The 20257-nt window shown below is 41.1% G+C and overlaps 1 protein-coding gene across 4 annotated transcripts in view; it reads left to right on the top strand.

Annotated features, from left to right (window-relative positions):
* The first annotated feature begins 2161 nt into the window (after positions 1-2161).
* creb1b (cAMP responsive element binding protein 1b) overlaps positions 2162-20257 on the top strand; it is an 85137-nt gene continuing 67041 nt past the window's right edge. Inside the window, exons 1-2 of one of the 4 annotated variants that reach the window (XM_060827622.1) lie at positions 2868-3065; positions 11851-11919. The gene's annotated coding sequence lies outside the window, so the exon portion shown is untranslated. Of the gene's footprint in view, positions 2297-2865; positions 3066-11850; positions 11920-20257 lie in introns of those variants that run through there. The other 3 variants (XM_060827623.1, XM_060827624.1, XM_060827621.1) reach the window with 3 other exon arrangements.

Genomic DNA, 20257 nt, shown 5'->3' with positions numbered 1-20257 from the left:
CAACTAAAGTATCATTCCCCCATACACTAATCATTCTGATTTAAGAGGACTTAATTCATTCCTCTTATCCAAGCACTTTAGACTTCTTAACTTGACTTCACGTGGATGCAGAAACTTCTGTTTTTATTGTCCATTCGTGGGATGTGGCTATCATTGGCTGGGCTAGCACTTATTACCCATCCTATTTGTCTTTGAGAAATTGTGAGAAGTAATGAACTGCCTTCTTGAACTGCTACAGTCCATTTGCTGTAGGTGCACCCACAATGCTGTTAGAAAGGGAGTTGCAAACTTTTGACCTAATAATGAAGGAATATCAATATATTTTATGATGGTGAGTGGCTTGGTGATGGCGATGGTGGTGGTGGTGTTTCCATGTATCTGTTGCCCATGTCCTTGAGGTCACTGAAGATGGTTGAACCCAAGACGCTATTCTGAGGAATTCCTGCAGATGCCCTGCACTTGAGATGACCGAATTCCAATAACCATCACCTTTGTTTGTGCAGGTTTGTGCAACCACCAGTTTTCCTTCTGATCTCCACTGACTCCAGATTTGTTTGGGATCTTTAACACAACATTAAGGCAAATGCAGCTTTGATGTCAAGGACAGTCGTTATTACCTAATCTCTAGAATTCAGCTTTGTACGTTTTGAACCAAGACTGAAATGAGATCAGCAGCTGAGTGGCCTTGTGGAATCCAAACTGATCATCAGTGATCATGTTTTGATAAACAAGCACTGCTCAATGGTACTGTTGATGACACCTTTCATCACTTTACTGACGTTCGAGAGTGTACCAATAGTTCATTATAGCTGGGTTGGATTTGTCCTGCTTTGTGTACAGGACATAGCTGGGTAATTTCCCACATTCTTGTCGAGATGCTGGATTTTGGCATGGGGAAGGTATTGGTAATCTTTGTTTTTGAATCATTGCAGTCCATGGGGGAATAGGTATATCCACAGCACTGTTAAGAAGAGAGTTCCAGAATTTTGATGAGCCACTCTTAAGGAAGTGATATAGTTCCAAGTCAGGATGATTGTGTGGATTTGATTGAAACTTATAGATGGTGCTATTCTGAACTATTGCCTTAGTCCTCTTAGATAGTAGAGATCACTGGTTTTTAAAGGCGTTGTCCTAGGAGCCTTGGCATGCTGCTGCAGTGCCTCGATTGTACACACTGCTGCAACTGTGCATGCATAATGGGGATGCAGTCAAGTCGGCTGAAGAGAATATCATATGGGGAGACAGCACAACAGGGAGGTGTCATCATAGAAATATAGAAGCAGGAGCTGCCCATTCAACCCCTTGAGCTTGCTCCACCATTCAATATCATCATAGCTAATCACTGAGTTCAATACCCAAATCCTGCCCTCCCACTATATCTTTATGTTACAAGAGCTAAATCTACTTCTTTCTTGACAACATGACCTTTTGGCCTCAACCATTTTCTATGGTGAAGAGTTCCACAGACTCACCATTCTGGATGAAGAAACTTTTCATCTTACACCATTGTCTGAGCTGAGATGTCACATTTCTTTATAAAACATTAAGTTATCTCAGGCATGTGACTTGAAAGAAGTTCTGTGATTTACATATTAATGAATCAAAATCTGCAATCTATTATAAAAGATGAAAGACTAAACAGCAATCTAGGTTTGTTCAATATACAAGTAAAAAGTGAAGTCTGCAGATGCTGGGGATCAGAGCTGAAAATGTGTTGCTGGTTAAAGCACAGCAGGTCAGGCAGCATCCAAGGAACAGGAAATTCGACGTTTCGGGCATGAGCCCTTCAATATACAGCATCAGTGTATAACATTATGATCTTTTGCTATAAATTCAGTGCCCGATGATCCTACTCCACAAGTTACCTGATGATGGAGCAACGCTCCGAAAGCTTGTACTTCCAAATAAACTTGTTGGATTATAACCTGGTGTGGTGCGATTTTTAACTTTGTCCACAGTAAAAAGGTCTACCCCCTATCCTTCAACTTTGACTCCTGGTTCAGGACTTCCCCCTACTATCTGGAACATCCCTGCTGCCACTAACCTGTCCAGTCGTGTTATAATTTCAGATGTTCCTGTCACAGAGGTGGGAGAAGGGAATATTACGAAGTAGGAACAGCAATGGTTAGGATGGGGTGGGCGGGAGAACATGCCATGGGAGGGGGCGAGGTAGACTTCATATACGAGCGAGTCGTGATTTGAAACGGCAGAGGACGGATCTTCAATATTCACAAGGAAATCGCATTGCAACAGGGGCCCCATTTTTAACCGCGGTTCTTTTGCAGGGTCTCTACAAGTGAGTAAATATTTAAACCTCTCCAATGAAAACAAACACGGGGTCCAGGAAAACCGCGCATGCGTACATTTATGCCTGGCCGTGGGGGTTAGGGGCAGCGACGCGCACGCGCAGTAACCGGTCGGTTCCGTTAAAGAACCGTCTGCGCGTGCTCACTTTCATTTTGCCGGGGTTCACGTTTGTTTATTTTGTTTTTGTTCATCCCCAGTTACATATCCTGATGGTTGGGGGGGGGAGGGGGCGAGAGAGAGAGAGAGAAAGAAAAGGGTGTCAGTTTTTTTTCTTAAGAAAAGAAGCAGAACTGACGTAGGATGAGATTCGGAACCGATTCAAACAGCGTGTACCTGGCGCGGTTCGGCGCAGCCCCGAGTGGGAGCGCGCTGGGGCGGTTGGAGTTTGAAAAAGGGTTCGGGTGGCTGGGAGGGAGCGGGGGGTGCGCGCCTGCGCAGTTCGATCCGAAAGACGCTCGGCGCCAGCTGCGGGGTTTCCGCCGTGTGGGGGGGCGGTGCGCACGCGCAGTCACTGGAAGCGACTGCGCGTTGTGCGGGGAGATGGGCGACTGCGCACAAGTAGTTTGCTCCTTCCCTTTCCCTCCCCCCCCACATCTCCTTTGCCTTTCCTCTGTCTGCGCCGGGAGAGACTCAGAGAGAGAGAGAGAGTGTGAGTGAGTGACGCGGTGGAGGTGTAAGGGACTGACGCGGTGTTTACGTCTCGGTGTGAGTGTCCAGTGGCAGCAGAGAGAGCCGGGGACTTGAGGGAAATAAAACCGGTAAGCGAGATAAATCGAAAGAGAGAGAGATGGGTTGGTGTGGGTGTGGAGGGGCGGTGTTGAGGAGGAGGTGGTGGTGAGTGAATAGCAGCTCGGATCCGAACAATGGCGGCTGGCTTGTGAGAGAGCAGGGCTCCGAGATCGGAAAGGGGAGAGAGTCAGCCAGAAAGGGCTTTCTGGCTCTCCCCGTTTCTACACCAGGAACAGCCTGCAGCAATGTTTACATCGAAATGAAAACACCCCCTCCTTCCCCCCACCCTCAAACCAATCATTCCCCACCCCACCCCCCCTCCCGCTTTGGGGGAAAAAAAGTCCCCGCCAAAAATCTTGTGCATAAACGACCACAGCCATTCTCTCATCCCCCCCCCTCCCAAACCCTCTATGTTTTGGCTTCTAAAGACATTTTAAGAAATGCATCCACCAGAGAAACTGGCTTGTTCCTATTGCAACACCACTTTTCTATACCCCTTCTTAATTTGCTGTTTAAAAGAAAATGGGCGTCGCACCACCACTGGCAACAAGAAGTAAGAAGACCACGAGTCGGTGTTTCCTGTGCCATTGCTGTCATCTGTGCACGTTTTTTAAGTCGCCCCCTCACACAAAAAAAATCGCACATTGCCCTGCCTGTTTTTCGGCTCTTGGTACGCAAGAACCCCCTGAATCCTGAGGTGCTGAAATTAAATTCCACAAAGCGTGTTCCATGATTTGAATTCTTCTAGCAGTGCAGCAATCCATTTACTCGTCTTCTAAAAGTGAAAGAATGTAGTTCAACTACTGTTACTGATCTTGTATACTTCTTACAGGGTATCCTCAGTATTAGCTGCACGAATAATACAATTTTGCCACGATGAATGGTGCCACAAACAGCTTTTTAAAAGGGTGAAACTGACATCATAATGCAAATTGAAAGTTAATAAGTAGTGTATATTTAAACCCTTGTGACAAATCATGGGTTTCTTGTACCAGTTCAAAATTAAATTTTTAATGCAATACGTTGAAGGTAGTTGAAATATTTATTGTTTTATAGTATTCCTGTATATCTGTATATGGTAACATGAATGCTGAAACAATTAAGCATGTGCAGGTATGCAAATATTCTTTGCATATTTCCTCTGGGATCTTCATTTTAAATGCTGTGTTGGCCTAGACTTTCCTTTACTGTTTAGTACAGGAATAAACAAAGGACTGACTTGAAGTAATATCACTTCAGTTAGTTTTACCATCAGGCTTTTTGTTAAATGAAGTAATTGCTGTTCTCACAATGCAATATTCAGAAGTCTCTCAGAAATATTTTTGGCTGAATTTTACGTTTTTTTCTGACGTCCTGATGTTATACAGCCAGGTGATGCTGTGCACGTTAGTTAGGTTGTGAATTCAAATGGTCCACACATAGTAATTATATTTGGTTATTGATGTCTGTTCCTGTCAGTGCTTTAGAAACTCTTTATTTTAATGTGGTCTTTTAGAAGAGACACATTTACTTTCTTTAGTTACCAGAGCAAGAGTTGATGATGAGGGTCATTTATCAAAGTTTTTTTTAAATGCAGGTAGGTTTTAAGTTAAAGTACAGTATCTATCTTTCAAATATTTTGATCAAAGTATTATTTTATTGTAATGTTTCAAATAGAGATTTACAAAAGATACCTTGATGTCCAGTTTGTTCCTGCAAAACTCCATGATAACACCACGGTCAGTAAATTGGTGAGAATGTAGAACTTGCTGCTGAGAGCCACACAGTGGCTAGAGCATGCACTACGTACATATCTGTTCAGATCATAACAATCTTCACTGTCTCAATTTCTGCAAGAACGCCGCCCCCCCCCCCCCCCCCCCAATCCTCCAATTCTTTACAAATCCTATCCTTGGCCTTGGCCCTGGCCCTTCCTCTCAAATGTCACTGTGGATGATTTTTTTAAATGGTTCCCTCTCCTCTCAGCAATTTTCACCCTCCCATTTCAATTGGATAATCTAGTGTCATCTGTTCACTAGCTTGATCCATTTTTGGATGAGTTTAAATGTCTTTTTGCTGAGCATTGGGAAGTCAGCCCAAGGTCCAAAACTGTATTCTTTCCATCGCCGCCTCCAACTGTATGTTTGTCTGAAACAGATGGTTTCCAGCTTCTGCATTTCTCTTAAGTCCAAGGCTAAACTTCTGATCATGACAGCCACCTACATAATCATTCAAAGAGGCAGCCTCCATCTCAGCCCACGATTGGGTAAAATCTTCACCTATGCTTTTGTTGCTTCTGTATTCTGCTGAACTTATACTCATTCAAAAACTTGAGCTATTATTTTTTCTGTTTTGAGCTAAGTAAATTCGTTTTGGGATGTCCATAGCTAGCAATTTTAATGACAAGTGCATGACTGAGTATTGTAATTTTAGGAGGTGAGGCTTGGCGATATGAAGCAGGTGATGATACTGTTGTGTATGAGATATAATCTCTATTCTATTTTATCCAGAAAGTCTCTGTATTTATATGGATCCAAATTTATTATTAATGAACTCGGGACCATATTTACTTACTTCCTGTTGCGTGCTTCAGTGGTATGTCTAAATCCTGTACTTGGTGTTATTGAAAATGAATGGTTGTAAGATGTATAGGACAATTATTTCAAAATATAAGGAACATATCCAGGTTGTCCTTGAATTATAGTGTGTGTTCTTTTTCATTTTAATATGTTTTGCAAAGAGCAATCAGACTTGAAGGATTATAGTGTACCAAGTCTTGCAGTTAGGGAGATGAAAAGTACATGTTTTTTATGTGGGGTCTTTTCATGGCCACTATATGTAAAGTGCTTTGCAGCCATGAAATAATTTTATTGAAATGTGTTAATTGTTACAACCTTTCCTGCATTACAACAGTTTACATCCAGAAAGGTCCCAGAATCAGCATTGTGATAATAAACAAATAACCTGTTTCACTAATGGTGCTGGAGGAATTCATCTGAGAGTATTCTGCAAGCACTCCTCTGCTCTTGTTCAAAATTGTGCCTGACGAGAGCTTGAGCTAGTGCATCGTTCAAAAAATGGCTTGTTTTAGTTTAGATTAGATTAGATTACTTAGAGTGGAAACAGGCCCTTCGGTCCACACCAACCCTCCGAAGAACAACCCACCAATACCCATTCCCCTACGTTTACCCCTTCACCCAACACTGCAGGCAATTTAGCATGGCCTGCACATTGTTTGGACTGTGGGAGGAAATCGGAGCGGCCAAAGGAAACCCACACAGACACGTAGAATGTGCAAACTCCACACAAACAGTTGCCTGAGGTGGGAATTGAACCTGGGTCTCTGGCGCTGTGAGGCAGCAGTGCGTGCCACTGTGCCGGCCACTAAATCCTGCACCCTCTGTACTGCCCTGGAATGTCAGCCCAAAAGTTTTAGTTGTATATGCAAATAGGAGAGAATTGGAAATTATATCGTTGAGACTGTCTATGAATTGTGGATGAATTAGCTTTGATTTTTGTCGTCTTCACTGTTGGGATATGAATTCTATTGATTCCACTGATTGTGGAAAACCTCCAATTATGAAAGCTAAATGAAGAAATTATTGAAAAGCAAAAAAAAAATCCTTCCTTAGATATTGGCTATCCTAAATATCTTTGGTTTCTATTCTTACTCGTGCAGTTTATGGGCATGTTGGAAAGTTAAAACAAAATTTTTCAGGATTGTGAACTGCACAAAGGAATTTAATAAGTCATTCAGCTTAAGAATGGTTTGTTTTTTTTAATATGTAAATTCATGAGACATGAGGTCCACAAGGGTAAAGATATGTTGATCTTTAAAGGTGGATGAAGAAAAGGATTTGGTGATTATTAATAGTTTACTGGTAAGAGTTTCACAAACATATTACGATCACCATTTGCTGTAGTGACGCTCAAGGGCGTTTGATTGCGAGTTGAAACAAGTTATTCTAACCTTTATACATCTTTGATAAATTGCAAATAGCATTTCAAGGTGGCTTTATCTTCAAAAGAATAATTGCTTGGTTAAGTGTGACAATAATTCCACAATTTGAGGATCCAGGCTATGAAAGCAGTCTCTGAATTGGGCTGTGTTCACAAGAAAAAGATTGAGGCATGATGCATATTTTTAAAACACTGTGTTACATAATGCCTATGCAAATAGGTCACTTAGCTTGCACAGAATGCTAAAACAGGTTGAGAGCGTAAGACTACGACAACTCTGACATGAGGTTTAAGAGGTCTGATGTTTATTTCTATCCTCCATAGACTTGTGAATTTATGGAACAGCTTTCCACATAAAACACTAAGTGCAGTGCTTGTTGGTATTGTGAAAATTCAGAGTGTGATAAGCATTCATTTGGGATTGGAGTTGGGATTTACCAATAGAACTAAATATAGACAGGTAGCTGCCTGCCTTTTTTTGAGTATATTTCTGAATTTTGAATACCCCTTTGGGAATATGATGTCAGGCCATCATCTTGACCCTCACTAGTAGATTAGTTTTCGACCATTGATATTTAGATTTATAATTCTGCAAAGGCTTCTTTTTTCCATAGCAAAAAGCATTTTTGTATGGGCAGATTATGAGCCTGACTGTGAGCCCTTTTGTTCATGGGTTCAGGCTGTGCTGGAGAGACTTGAGCACAAAGTCTTCTGTGGCACCTTGATGCAGCACCGTGAATGTTCAGTGGTTTAGAACACCCTTGTTGTCCTCAGGTGGTCATAAGATCTTGTGGCACTACTTTGAATAAAATTAGGAGAATTCTCCCTGGCTTCATAATCAATGTATGTCCTTGACCCAGCATTAGTAAAGCTAATTATTTGGTTAACACAGTTTTGGCTATGGGCTTTGCTTTTCATAAACTGGCTGCAATGTGTATTTCCATTAAAATTGTGGCTATACTTCAGAAAATATTTTAATAATTGCAAAGCATTTTGGGATAACTTGAGGTTTTCATAAGTGCTGTATAAATATAAAGTCTGTTCATTCTGCATTCTTAACAGAACAGTTGCACTGTCTGTTATTTGGCTCTGACCGTTCACTCTTTCTGCTTTAGATGGCTTATGCTCTTCTCAGCGTAGCTCTCTAGGATTGTGATAGTATGCAGACATTGTTATCAGGTCAGATTGCAGTTCCCATGTCCTCAAGGAAGGAAAATGACTGTGCAATCCTAAATATATTCAGGAGTCAAGTAAGTAAAACCCTCAGCCCTTATTTTCAAAGATTACTTACCAAGTACTGTTTAGAGAATACATGAATAAAACAGGTCTCAATACACTTGGAACTGAATGCTTAGAGATGTGAGATTGCAGTGTAGTGTCAGTTTTGGAGTACTGTGTCCATTTATACTTTATACACTGTGCCATAAACCTATGAGAAGAGCAAAAGCTCTGGTTATAAGGACCTAAATGACGTTATTTTTAAGTCACTAAATATTCAACTCCTTTGAATTAGATGTCCACAACATGCAGCTTTTAGTTATTTAACAGAAATTGGCTGTCTGGCTCTATTCATAACAATGGTCAGATGGAAACAGAATAAGAGCATTGATAAAATGAGGTCTAGTTTTGTATTTGCGTCTTTTCACACTGATACAGATTTCAAGTCTTGTTATGCAGTATGAATTCACAGGCTCCTTGATCCGAACATTGGAATTGTGAAGAAAATATACTACGGCCCTTGTACTGTGCAGGTAGTTATGGTAGTTGTACATGATGCAATAATAATAGAGTTGTTGATGAATCATAGCAACCAATTAGTCTGCTAATTTGCATCAGAGCCAGATAGGATGCAAAGAAAACCTCTTGTTGGTGATGATGTTTGGGAATCGTGCACCAAGGTCACCTGTTCCTCCCAAGCATGGTTCCCTAATAGATCTTGTATACATGTACAGTTTATCCTAAAATATTATTTTCTGAAATAAATCTTTTATATTGGCTCAAGAAAGATCTCTGTTGACCAACCTTCACTTTTTCCACGTTGCTGAACATTTGTTTTTATGGTGAAGGTATGTTTGCACTGTTCAAGCTTTACAAAAAAAGTAGTCAAATGCTATGCATGCTGGAAATCTGAACCAACAAAAAAAAAGCTGGAAGTAATTAGCAGGTCGGGCAACATCTGTCCAGAGAAACAGTTAATGTTTCAGTTATGACCTTTCTTTAAAATTTTGGTGAAAGGTCATCTTGACCTTCTCACCAAAGATATTGCTAGACCTGCTGTTTGTTTCCTGCTTTCTTTTTGTTTGGAGGGATATGTTTAAAATGAATTTGCATTTTTACCCCATCTTTTGCATCCTCAAAATATACCTGATTGCAATAAATTGTTTTGAAGTGTAACCAAGGCTTCTCAGTTATCATGTGGCAGCCATTTTATGCACACAGTAGCCCTTGAAGCAGCAATCAGATTGATGGATCATTAATTTGTTTTGATGGTGATTATTCAAATACAAATATGTTTTAAACCTCTTTTTGATTAAAAGCAGGAAAGGCTGAAACAGCAGGGCAGACAGTATTTGTGGAGTGAGAAACAAAAGTTAATGTTTTAGGTCATTGACGTTCCATCAAAACTGCAAGAGATTTTTGTGCAGTTTTGAACCAAGTGCGTAATTTTCTTTTCAATTTCATATTTCCGATATCTGCAATGTTATTAGTTAATTTTGCCTCTATTTTGAATGTAGTAACACATCTGAGGGTTACCTCAGATTACAACAGGATCTGGACCAGATGGGCCAATGGGTTGAGAAGTGGCAGATGGAGTTTAATTCAGATAAATGCGAGGTTCTGCATTTTGGGAAAGCAAATCTTAGCAGGACTATACACTTAATGGTAAAGTCCTAGGGAGTGTTGCTGAACAAAGAGATCTTGGAGTGCAGGTTCATAACTCAGTGAAAGTGGAGTCGCAGGTAGATAGGATAGTGAAGAAGGCGTTTGGTATGCTATACTTTATCGGTCAGAATATTGAGTACAGGAGTTGGGAGGTCATGTTGCGACTGTACAGGACAATGGTTAGGCCACTGTTGGAATATTGCGTGCATTTCTGGTCTGCTTCCTAGGATGTTGTGAAACTTGAAAGGGTTCAGGAAAGATTTAAAAGGATGTTGCCAGAGTTGGAGGATCTGAGCTACAGGGAGAGGCTGAACAGGCTGGGGCAGTTTTCCCTGGAGTGTCGGAGGCTGAGGGGTGACCTTATAGAGGTTTACAAAATTGAGGGGCGTGGATAGGATAAATAGACAAAGTCGTTTCCCTGTGGTTGGGGTGTCCAGAACTAGAGGGCATAGGTTTAGGGTGAGGGGAAAGATATAAAAGAGACCTAAGGGGCAACTTTTTCACGCAGAGGGTGATGTGTATATGGAATAAGCTGCCAGAGGATGTGGTGGAGGCTGGTACAATTGCAACATTTAAGAGGCGTTTGGATGGGTACATGAATAGGAAGGGTTTGGAGAGATATGGGCCGAGTGCTGGCAGGTGGGACTAGATTGGGTTGAGATATCTGGTCGGCATGGACGGGTTGGACCGAAGGGTCTGTTTCCGTGCTGTACATCTCTGTGACTCTATATCAAGCTGCAAAAGTAACAACATTCCACTCCTGTGAAAACCCAGAAGATGTGTAGTTAAGATGTTTCATTTGTGGATTGGATCATGTCCAATTTTTGTTATAGTCACTTATAGCAATGGTGAATGAAATGCTAAGCATCTTCTGCTTTCTTCATAGGTACTGCTACTCTCAACAGCATTTGTGATTTATCTGCTTCCTTTGCTTGTATGTCACATGCAGATGATAGCTTTAACTGGAATAATGTTATTTGCAGATGCTTTGGAACAGGTAGTGACAGTCTGAGGAAAATACTTTTGAAGTAGCCTGTGGTCCGACTAAATTGTCAGTTTGTCTGTTGCTAGTCAGTGTTAATAGACATATTTGCTAGGGAAGTCAATGGCCAGGCAGTCTTTCTCAATGTGAGTAGCATCATTCTGTTTATGTTAATGACTGGGACGCACAAGCACACGATTGTTGTTGCTACTTCTTTTTGGTTGCATTTGTCATTTACATTGTAGGATTTCAGCACGGGCAATTCTGTTTTTGTATCCCAAAACCACTGCTGATCTTTGGTAGTGAGTTGGCATAATGATTCATACTCTGACTACAAGTTGGGCAAGAAATTTGACAAATCCAATCAATCATTGCACATCTGTTGGCTGCTGCATTGCTGTTATAGGTCTCACTGTTTCAGAATCCAGGCAAAGAGCTATGGCTCTCATTACATGACTTGTGGAATTGACTTGTTTAATTGCAATTTTTTTTCTTGTTTAGCTTCAGATTCATCTGACATGCTCCGTCTCGATTTTACAGTGGTCAGCAGTGACTTCTTCCATTGTAACTCTGCACCCTAAGCTAGTAAATATTGAATTATAGTTTCAATTTCACCCAATTTATCTCTCCACTGCAGGCACCCTGCCTCTATTCCTGATGAAGGGCTTTTGTCTGAAACGTCGAATTTCCTGCTCCTCGGATGCTGCCTGACCTGCTGTGCTTTTCCAGCACCGCTCTAATCTAGAGTCTGGTTTCCAGCATCTGCAGTCCTTGTTTTTACCAATCTATTCTCTTGGTCAAGTATGGTGCTGTCATATAGCTTCAACCGTCATGTTGGGTCAATTTGCACAGATCATGATGTTACGTGACAAGCCATTGAGTATCTGACACCTGATGTTCTCATTCAGTTTTGACCAAACTAATCTGTTGTATGGTATACAGTGATTCATCAAAATCTTCAGCTGATATCTATCCAGTAACCATCTGTACCTGCTTGTGCTTCCTTCTAGACGTACATTTGTTTGCAAACTAATTCAGCTTCTTAGTGAGAAATCTGCTTGCCCCATGCCTGGGGACAGGTATGTCGCCATCCTTGATAGAAATATCTTTTGCCTAATGAATTTATTTGTCTGATTATATTCAGTGGTATCTTGTGTTGTATTGTGTAACAGATCCAGTTCTAAAGTACTAGTGAGCATGTGTTAATCTCAGGTCCTACAAATCGAGTCACCTTTCACAAAAGTGGTCAGCCTTTGGGGGTAGAAAAATGGAAAACTCTGAACTTTTTCAACTGTTCCTCCATAAGTAGGCTAATTTAAAAATCAATGAAGTGTTCAATCAGCGATGATCATATTGAATGGTAGGTCAGGCTTGACAGGCTGAATGGCCTACACCTATTCCTATGAACAGGGTGTGGGGCTACCGGGGTTGAAGTAAGTTCTGATATTTTCAAATTTAGAAATTCAGTTCTGGTGCTGTACTGGAGCTTAGATTCCTTAGTTTTCAGTCAATATCTTGTGGTAGAGCTCACATGACTATGACAAACCAAGAGACACAGTGGTACAATATTGCATTTCTATCCCAAACACTTTCTCCTTTATTGGATGATTATTCATCTTTACAGATGTTCGCCGAGCTGGGAATTTGTGTTGCAGACATTTCGTCCCCTGTCTAGGTGACATCCTCAGTGCTTGGGAGCCTCCTGTGAAGCGCTTCTGTGATCCTTCCTCCGGCATTTGTAGTGGTTTGAATCTGCCGCTTCCGATTGTCAGTTCCAGCTGTCCGTTGCAGTGGCCGGTATATTGGGTCCAGGTCAATGTGCTTATTGATTGAATCTGTGGATCAGTGCCATGCCTCTAGGAATTCCCTGGCTGTTCTCTGTTTGGCTTGTCCTTTAATAGTAGTGTTGTCCCAGTCAAATTCATGTTGCTTGTCATCTGTGTGTGTGGCTACTAAGGATAGCTGGTCTGTCATTTCGTGGCTAGTTGTTCCTGTTTGTCCTATGTAGTGTTTTGTGCAGTCCTTGCAACCCAAAGGACTAGCCATGCTACCATACATCAAGATCATTTCTGAACTGACAGCCAGACTACTGTGATCACTAGGATTCGTAATAGCACACAAACCAACAGCCACTCTGAGATAACAACTCACCCAGAACGAAGGACCCGATACCCAGCACGAGCAAAACCAATATAGTGTACAAAATCCCATGCAAGGACTGCACAAAACACTACATAGGACAAACAGGAAGACAGCTAACGATCCATATCCATGAATACCAACTAGCCACGAAATGACAGACCAGCTATCCTTAGTAGCCACACACGCAGATGACAAGCAACATGAATTCGACTGGGACAACACTACTGTTATAGCGCAAGCCAAACAGAGAACAGCCAGGGAATTCCTAGAGGCATGGCACTGATCCACAGATTCAATTAATAAACACATCGACCTGGACCCAATATACCGGCCACTGCAACGGACAGCTGGAACTGACAACCGGAAGCAGCAGATTCAAACCACTACAAATGCCGGAGGAAAGATCACAGAAGCGCTTCACAGGAGGCCCCCAAACACTGAGGATGTCACCTAGACAGGGGATGAAACGTCCGCAACACAAATTCCCAGCTCGGTGAACAGAACCACGACAACGAGCACCCGAGCTACAAATCTTTTCACAAACTTTGATCATCTTTGCAGAGCTTCATTCTCCAGCCACTTTTTAATTTGGCAAAAAGGTGTATTTTTAATACATCAATTCCATATGAATAATGCATTTTGTTATCTTGGCTTAATCAAAAGGCCACACTTTAATTAATTTCCTGTTTACACATGGTGTTCCATGCATTAAGTTTGACTGATGCAAAATCTATTACAATATCACTTGCTGATGTAAGTGTTTAAGGAATAGAGTGAATTACAAAGTTCAGTGATGTTAATATTCTCCTGTCCTAGCTTGCCAAATTTCTCAATATCTTTTGCAGATATGTTTGAGCTTATACTGACTTCTGATTTCAAATGTGTTTGTAACTCTTTTTTTTGTGAGGATATGTGGGATTGTGTTGAATAATTAATGTGTTAGGGTAAGCCATAATGTGTCAAATATTTCCAAGTGAACTTGATAAAGTAAATCTCATAAGTTATGGTTCCTTTATGACTATCAGTAGTCATCATATTACCAGGCAGCATGTAAAATCTATTTATAGTTGCTGTAGGTTTGAACAGGGTGTGTTGCTACTGGGTTGAAATAAGATCTGATATTTTCAAATTTTGAAATTCAGTTCTGGTGCCATAGTGTAGACATGCTTTTAAATGTGCAGTGTATGTTTTTAATATATATTGAAGTAATTTGGAACACTTTAATGTATTAATACAAAAATGCTACTAACAACTCATCTGTTCACCAAAGTCAGTTGATAAAAGATCTCTCTCAGGTGGGTTAAAACCAAAGGTTGGTCAGTAAAACAATAACTGAACAATGGGAGCCCTTCAGAAAGGACTTAGTTTGGGAACACACAAGAGCTTTATGATTGACTAAAAATTACAATGAAACAGAAAGAGGCTTATGATGGCTGCCTGGTTCATAATTCAGAAGAGAATCAAGCAACTTAGAGTAAGTACTGAGTAGCATTGAAAAAGTAAATTAAGAGCAGAGAAAACTGTACGAATAGTTCATTAGGTCCCATAAAAGAGAACTCAAATTCTTACAAATGTGAGTAGTAAAAAGGGAATCAAAGGAAATTTAGGATTGAAAGGAGATAATCTCTTTCACACAAAAACTGACTGGAGTACTAAATAAATACTCTGGCCATAATCTTTGTTAGGGGAAGAAATGTCACCATAAAGGAGAAAATATTCGATAAATTGGTACAGGTAAAAATAGATGAAGAGGAGCTGCGTAAAAGATTTGTGGCACTCCAAAGTAGAAAAGTCACCTGTTTGGGCCTGGAATATCCCAGATTCCTATAAAGTGGATGAGCTTAAATTGTTGAGACTCTGCTCACAATCTATCTTCTTAGACGTAGCAGAAGCCAAATACTGGAGGAATTCTGAGGTTACAGCCCTGTTTTTAAAAAGGAGAGAAATAAACAGATGACCAACTGACCTGAAACTGAACTTGACTAGCCGTATAAATGCTGTAGCGACTAGAGCAGGTCAGACAGTAGGAATCATGCAGACTTTAACTCACTTCCTAGTTCTCCAAAGCCTTGCCACCATCTACACGGCACAAATCAGGAGTGTGGTAGAATACTCCCCCTCTGCTTAATGATAGTAGTTCCAACAACACTGAAGAAGCTTGACTCTATGCAGTATAAAGCAGTCCACTTGACTGGCCTCACCTCCACGCACTCGCTTCCTCCACCAGCAATATGCAGCAGCAATGCTACATCATCTGTCAGAAACACTGCAGAGATTCACCAAAACTCCTTAGACAGCACCTTCAAAAGCAATGACAGCTGCGATATAGAAGGACCAAGGCAGCAAATAAATGGCAATACCACCACCTACAAATACAGCTCCAAGACATTCATTATCCTGATTTGGAAATACATTGCTGTTCCTTCAGCATTGTGAGTCATAATCTTGGAACTCCTTTCCTATTAGCATTGTGACAGTACCTATGCCACAGACAGACTGCAGTGATTTGAGAAAGCAGTTCACTAGAACCTTCTAAAAGGCTACGCCAGATGGGCAATTAGTGTTTGTCCATCCAACATTGTCTACATCCCATCAATGAAAAAAAGTTGTCATTCTAGAATGCTTTACACCCAAGTACAGCTTAATGAAGTGTAATTCTGTTAAAGTAGGAAATGTAGCAGCCAGTGTGTAAGCAAGATGATATATTACTTAGTGAAAGTATTGTTCAGCATCTGAATTCAACTCCAATGTACGAAATTCCCTCAGACATGCTCAGAGGGCTCATTCATGTACCAACCATCATTAAGCACAGATATATGCTGCATCACAGTTTATAGAATGAGTAGTACCACCAATTTCCCAACAAGACATAACATGTAAAGTGTAGGGAGAGAGGGTACCAGATTGGAACTTGACGAAAATGTCATTTTTAATATGGATAGTAGAAGTTCAGTAAATGGCTTTCAGAAACTGATTAAAATACATTCTGTGCTGTAAATGTAGGAGGTTGTAAAACCTTAATACTTCCTCTGAAGTCTAATTGGAGTCAGTATTAATTCATATATTTACTGAGTCCCTCAAACTCCAATCTTGCTAAACCAGTTATTCCTTTCTTCACAAAGCTATTCCTACTCCTAACTTGTTTTCATGTGTGTAGTGCATGTTAATTTCAGATCTAGTCATTTTTTTGTAAGCTATCAGTAGCAACACAAACAGTACTTTCAGCTTTCTATATGGTTCTGTTGACACTTGTGCAGAAGTACTAAATTTGCAATTACTACAATATCACTGTGACATTAATTCCAGTTGTTCTATTAGATATCAATCTCACCCCCAAGTTTGATCCCATTTATTAAAGTCCTGAAATACTTTTTCAACCATAAGGTGTCAAACATTGTTCAATTAGGAGCTCACTTAGTCTGCACTAAATATGTTATTAAGACAGTGCTGAGGGAGGTCTGCATTGTACTGTACAATCTTTTATATGAAATGTTAAATAAACCTGTCCTCTTAGGTGGAACTAAAATGTTACATTATACTGTTTCTAGGAGTAGAAAAGTTCTTTGGTGTCCTGGCTATTCTTTATCCCTCAACTAACATCACAAAAGTAGGTGAATGGATCATTGCCACTAATGGGTGAGTGCCTGGCTCTTGCCTGCAGTCTACCATGTGGAACCATGAGAAGTTCAACTATAATGACAAATTGTGAACTGGATTCTGTTAAGATGGATATCCATGTTTGTTCAATCACAAAATAAAATGGTCTTGGATTCCAGTCTTCATTTAGTTAAGTACTCTGCCAGCTCTCACGAGTGAAGAGTTGTGGTATTCTTAACACTTTGCATTGTTCACAGCATGAGGCATCTCGGATAAATTAAGGGATGCCCAACCAGAATTAGATGAGTGCAGTTATTTTGAAGAGTGTTGACTGCAGGAGTTACAGTTCTAGAGAGTTAGTCTATGGAGGAATTGAAAGCAAGGATGAGAATTTAAATGGATGAAACACTGCTGAGCTGGTGTTTATCATGGAGATGTACAGCACAGTTGAGACCCTTCAGTCTAATTTGTCCACGCTGACCACATGTCCTAAGTTAATCTAGTCGCATTTTCCAGCATTTGGCACATATCCCTCTAAACCCTTCTCTTCATTTGGAACTAGATCATGAAGTCAGTGTGACGAAGGTGAAGAGTAGGCACGGTGCAGATGATGAACCCACAGTGACTGGTGGTCTTAGATGCATTTGTTTTAATGCAAGAAGTTTAGTAGGTAAGGCAGATGAACTTAGGGCTTGGATTAGTACCTGGGAGTATAATGTTATTGCTATGAGAGAGACTTGGTTGAGGGAAGGGCATGATTGGCAATTAAGCATCTTAGGATATAGATGCTTCAGGTGGGATAGAGAGGGAGGTAAAAGGGGTAGAGGAGTTGCATTACTAGTCGGAGAGGATATCACAGTTGTGCTGAAGAAGGGCACGATGGAGGACTCGAGCAGTGAGGCAATATAGACAGAGCTCAGAAATAGGAAGAGAGTGGTATGAATGTTGGGGCTGTGCTACAGGCCTCCCAAAAGTGAGCTTGAGATAGAGGTCCAAATATGTAAATAAATTATTGGAAGATGTTGCAGCAGCATGGTAGTTGGTGTTAGGAGATTTTAATTTTCCCAACATTGACTGGAATTCACTTGTTGTTGTTAGAGGTCTAGATGGAGCAAAATTTGTAAGCAGCATCCAGGAGGATTTTCTCGAGTAGTATGCAAATAGTCCAACTTGGGAAGCAGCCATACTGGACCTGGTGTTGGGAATGAACCCAGCCAGGTGATTGGAGTTCCAGTAGGGGCTTACTTTGGGAATAGTAATCACAATTCCGTAAGTTTTAGAATACTCATGGACAAAGACGAGAGTGCTCCTAAGGGAGTGCTAAATTGGGGAAAGGCCAACTATACCGAAATTCAGCAACAGCTGAGGAATGTAGATTGGGAACAGCTGTATGAAGGTGAATCCACATTTGATATGTGTGAGGCTTTTTAAGAGAGTTTGATTAGAGTGCAGGCGAGGCATGTCCCTGAGAAAATGTGGGATAGAAATGGCAAGATTAGGGAACCGTTGAAGACAGGTGCAATTGTGAGACTAGCTAAGAGGAAAAATGAAGCACACATAAGGTCTAGGTGACTGAAGCTATATGAAGCTTTGGAAGAATATTGGGAATGTAGGACCAGTCTGAAATTAGGAATTAAGAGGGCTTAAAGCAGTCATGAAATATCTTTAGCAAACACAATTAAAGAGAAGCAGGGTGCCTGCAGAGTGGAGAGATTAAAAAAACTTTCTCCACTCTGCAGGCACCCTGCCTCTATTCCTGATGAAGGACTTTTGCCCGAAACGTCAATTTTCCTGCTCCTTGGATGTTGCCTGACTTGCTGTGCTTTTCCAACAACACTCTAATCTAGACCCTAACTAGGGAGAGGGTTGGTCCAATCAAGGACAAAGGAGGAAAGATATGTGGAGTCAGAGAAAATGGGTGAGATTCTTAATGAACACTTTGCGTCGGTATTCACCAAGGAGAGGGACATGACGGATGTTGAGGTTAGATGTTTGATTACTCTACTCCAGGTCAAGTCGGCATAAGGAGGGAGGAGGGGTTGGGTATTCCAAAAGGTTTTAAGGTGGACAAGTCCCCAGGTTGGAATGAGATCCATCCTAGGTTACTGAGGGAAGCAAGAGAGGAAATACCTGGTGCCTTAACAGATATATTTGCAGCATTCTTGAACACAGGTGAGTTCCCAGAGGACTGGAGAATTGCTAATGTTATCCCCTTGTTTAAAAAAAGTAGCAGGGATAATCCGGGTAATTATAGACCAGTGAGCCTAATGTCCGGTGTAGGGAAGCTGCTGGCGAAGATACTGAGGAATAGGGGCTTACTTTGGAAGAAATTAGGCTTATCAGTGACGTGGTTTTGTGCAGGGAAGGTCATGCCTTACCAAATTAGTGGAATACTTTGAGGAAATGACAAAGTTGATTGAGGGAAGGGCTGTAAATGTCATATACATGGACTTCCATAAGAGGTTTGATTAGGTTCCCCATGGCAGGCTGACTGAGAAAGTGCATGGGGTCCAGAATGTATTAGCTAGATGGATAAAGAACTGGCTGTGAACAGGAGACAGGATGTAGTAGTGGAAAGGAGTTTCTCAAAATGGAAAAATGTGAGCAATGGAGTTCCACAGGGATCTGTGCTAGGACCACTGTTGTTTGTGAAATACATAAATGATCTGGAGGAAGGTATAGTTGCTCTGATTAGCAGGTTTGCAGATGACACAAAGATTGGTGGAGTAGCAGGTAGTGAAGGGGACTGCCAGAGATTACAGCAGAATATAGATAGATTGGAAAGTTGGGCAGAGAAATGGTAGATGGAGTTCAATCCGGGAAAATGTGAGGTGATGCGTTTTGGGAAATCCAGTTCAAGAGCAAACAACTGCGGTAAATGGAAAAGCCCTGGTGAAAATTAATGTACACAGATCTGGGTGTTCAGATCCATTGTACCCTGAAGATGGCAATGCAAGTTGATAAAAGTTGTCAAGAAGGCATATAGCATGCTTTCCTTAATCGGAAGGGGTATTAAGTAGAAAGGTTGGCAGGTCATGTTACAGTTGTATAATACTTTGGTTCGGCCACATTTGGAATACTGGTCGCTACATTACCAAGAGAATGTGGGTGCTTTGGAGAGGATGCAGTGGAGGTTCACCAGGATGTTGCCTGGTATGGAGGGCGCTAGCTATGAAGAGAAGTTAAATAGATTAGGATTATTTTCATTAGAAAGAAGGAGATTGAGGGGGGAATCTGATTGAGGTCTACAAAATCATGAGCAATATAGACAGGGTGGATAGCAAGAAGCTTTTTTTCCCCAGACTAGGGGACTCGATTACTAGGGGTCATGAGTTCTAGGTGAGTCATAGTGAGAGGGGAAAAATTTAAGGGAGATATGCTTGGAAAGTTCTTGATGCAGAGGGTGGAACGCATTGCCAGCGAAGGTGATAGAGGTGGGCAAAGTAGCATCATTTAAGATGTATCTGGACAGATGCATGAATGGACAGGGAGCAGAGGGATACAGACCTTTAGGAAATAGGTTTAGATAGAGGATCTGCATTGGTACAGGCTTGGAGCGCTGAAGGGTCTCTTGTGCTGTAATTTTCTTTGTTCTTTGTATACCCATCCAGATAACTCTTAAATGTTGTAATTGTACCAGACTCCATAACTTCCTCTGGCAGCTCGTTCCATTCATGC

Source organism: Hemiscyllium ocellatum, chromosome 7, assembly GCF_020745735.1.
Source record: "Hemiscyllium ocellatum isolate sHemOce1 chromosome 7, sHemOce1.pat.X.cur, whole genome shotgun sequence".
Classification (NCBI taxonomy): Eukaryota; Metazoa; Chordata; class Chondrichthyes; order Orectolobiformes; family Hemiscylliidae; genus Hemiscyllium; species Hemiscyllium ocellatum.
The sequence above is the reverse complement of the archived record's forward strand: the minus strand, read 5'-3'. Positions and strand labels throughout refer to the sequence as shown.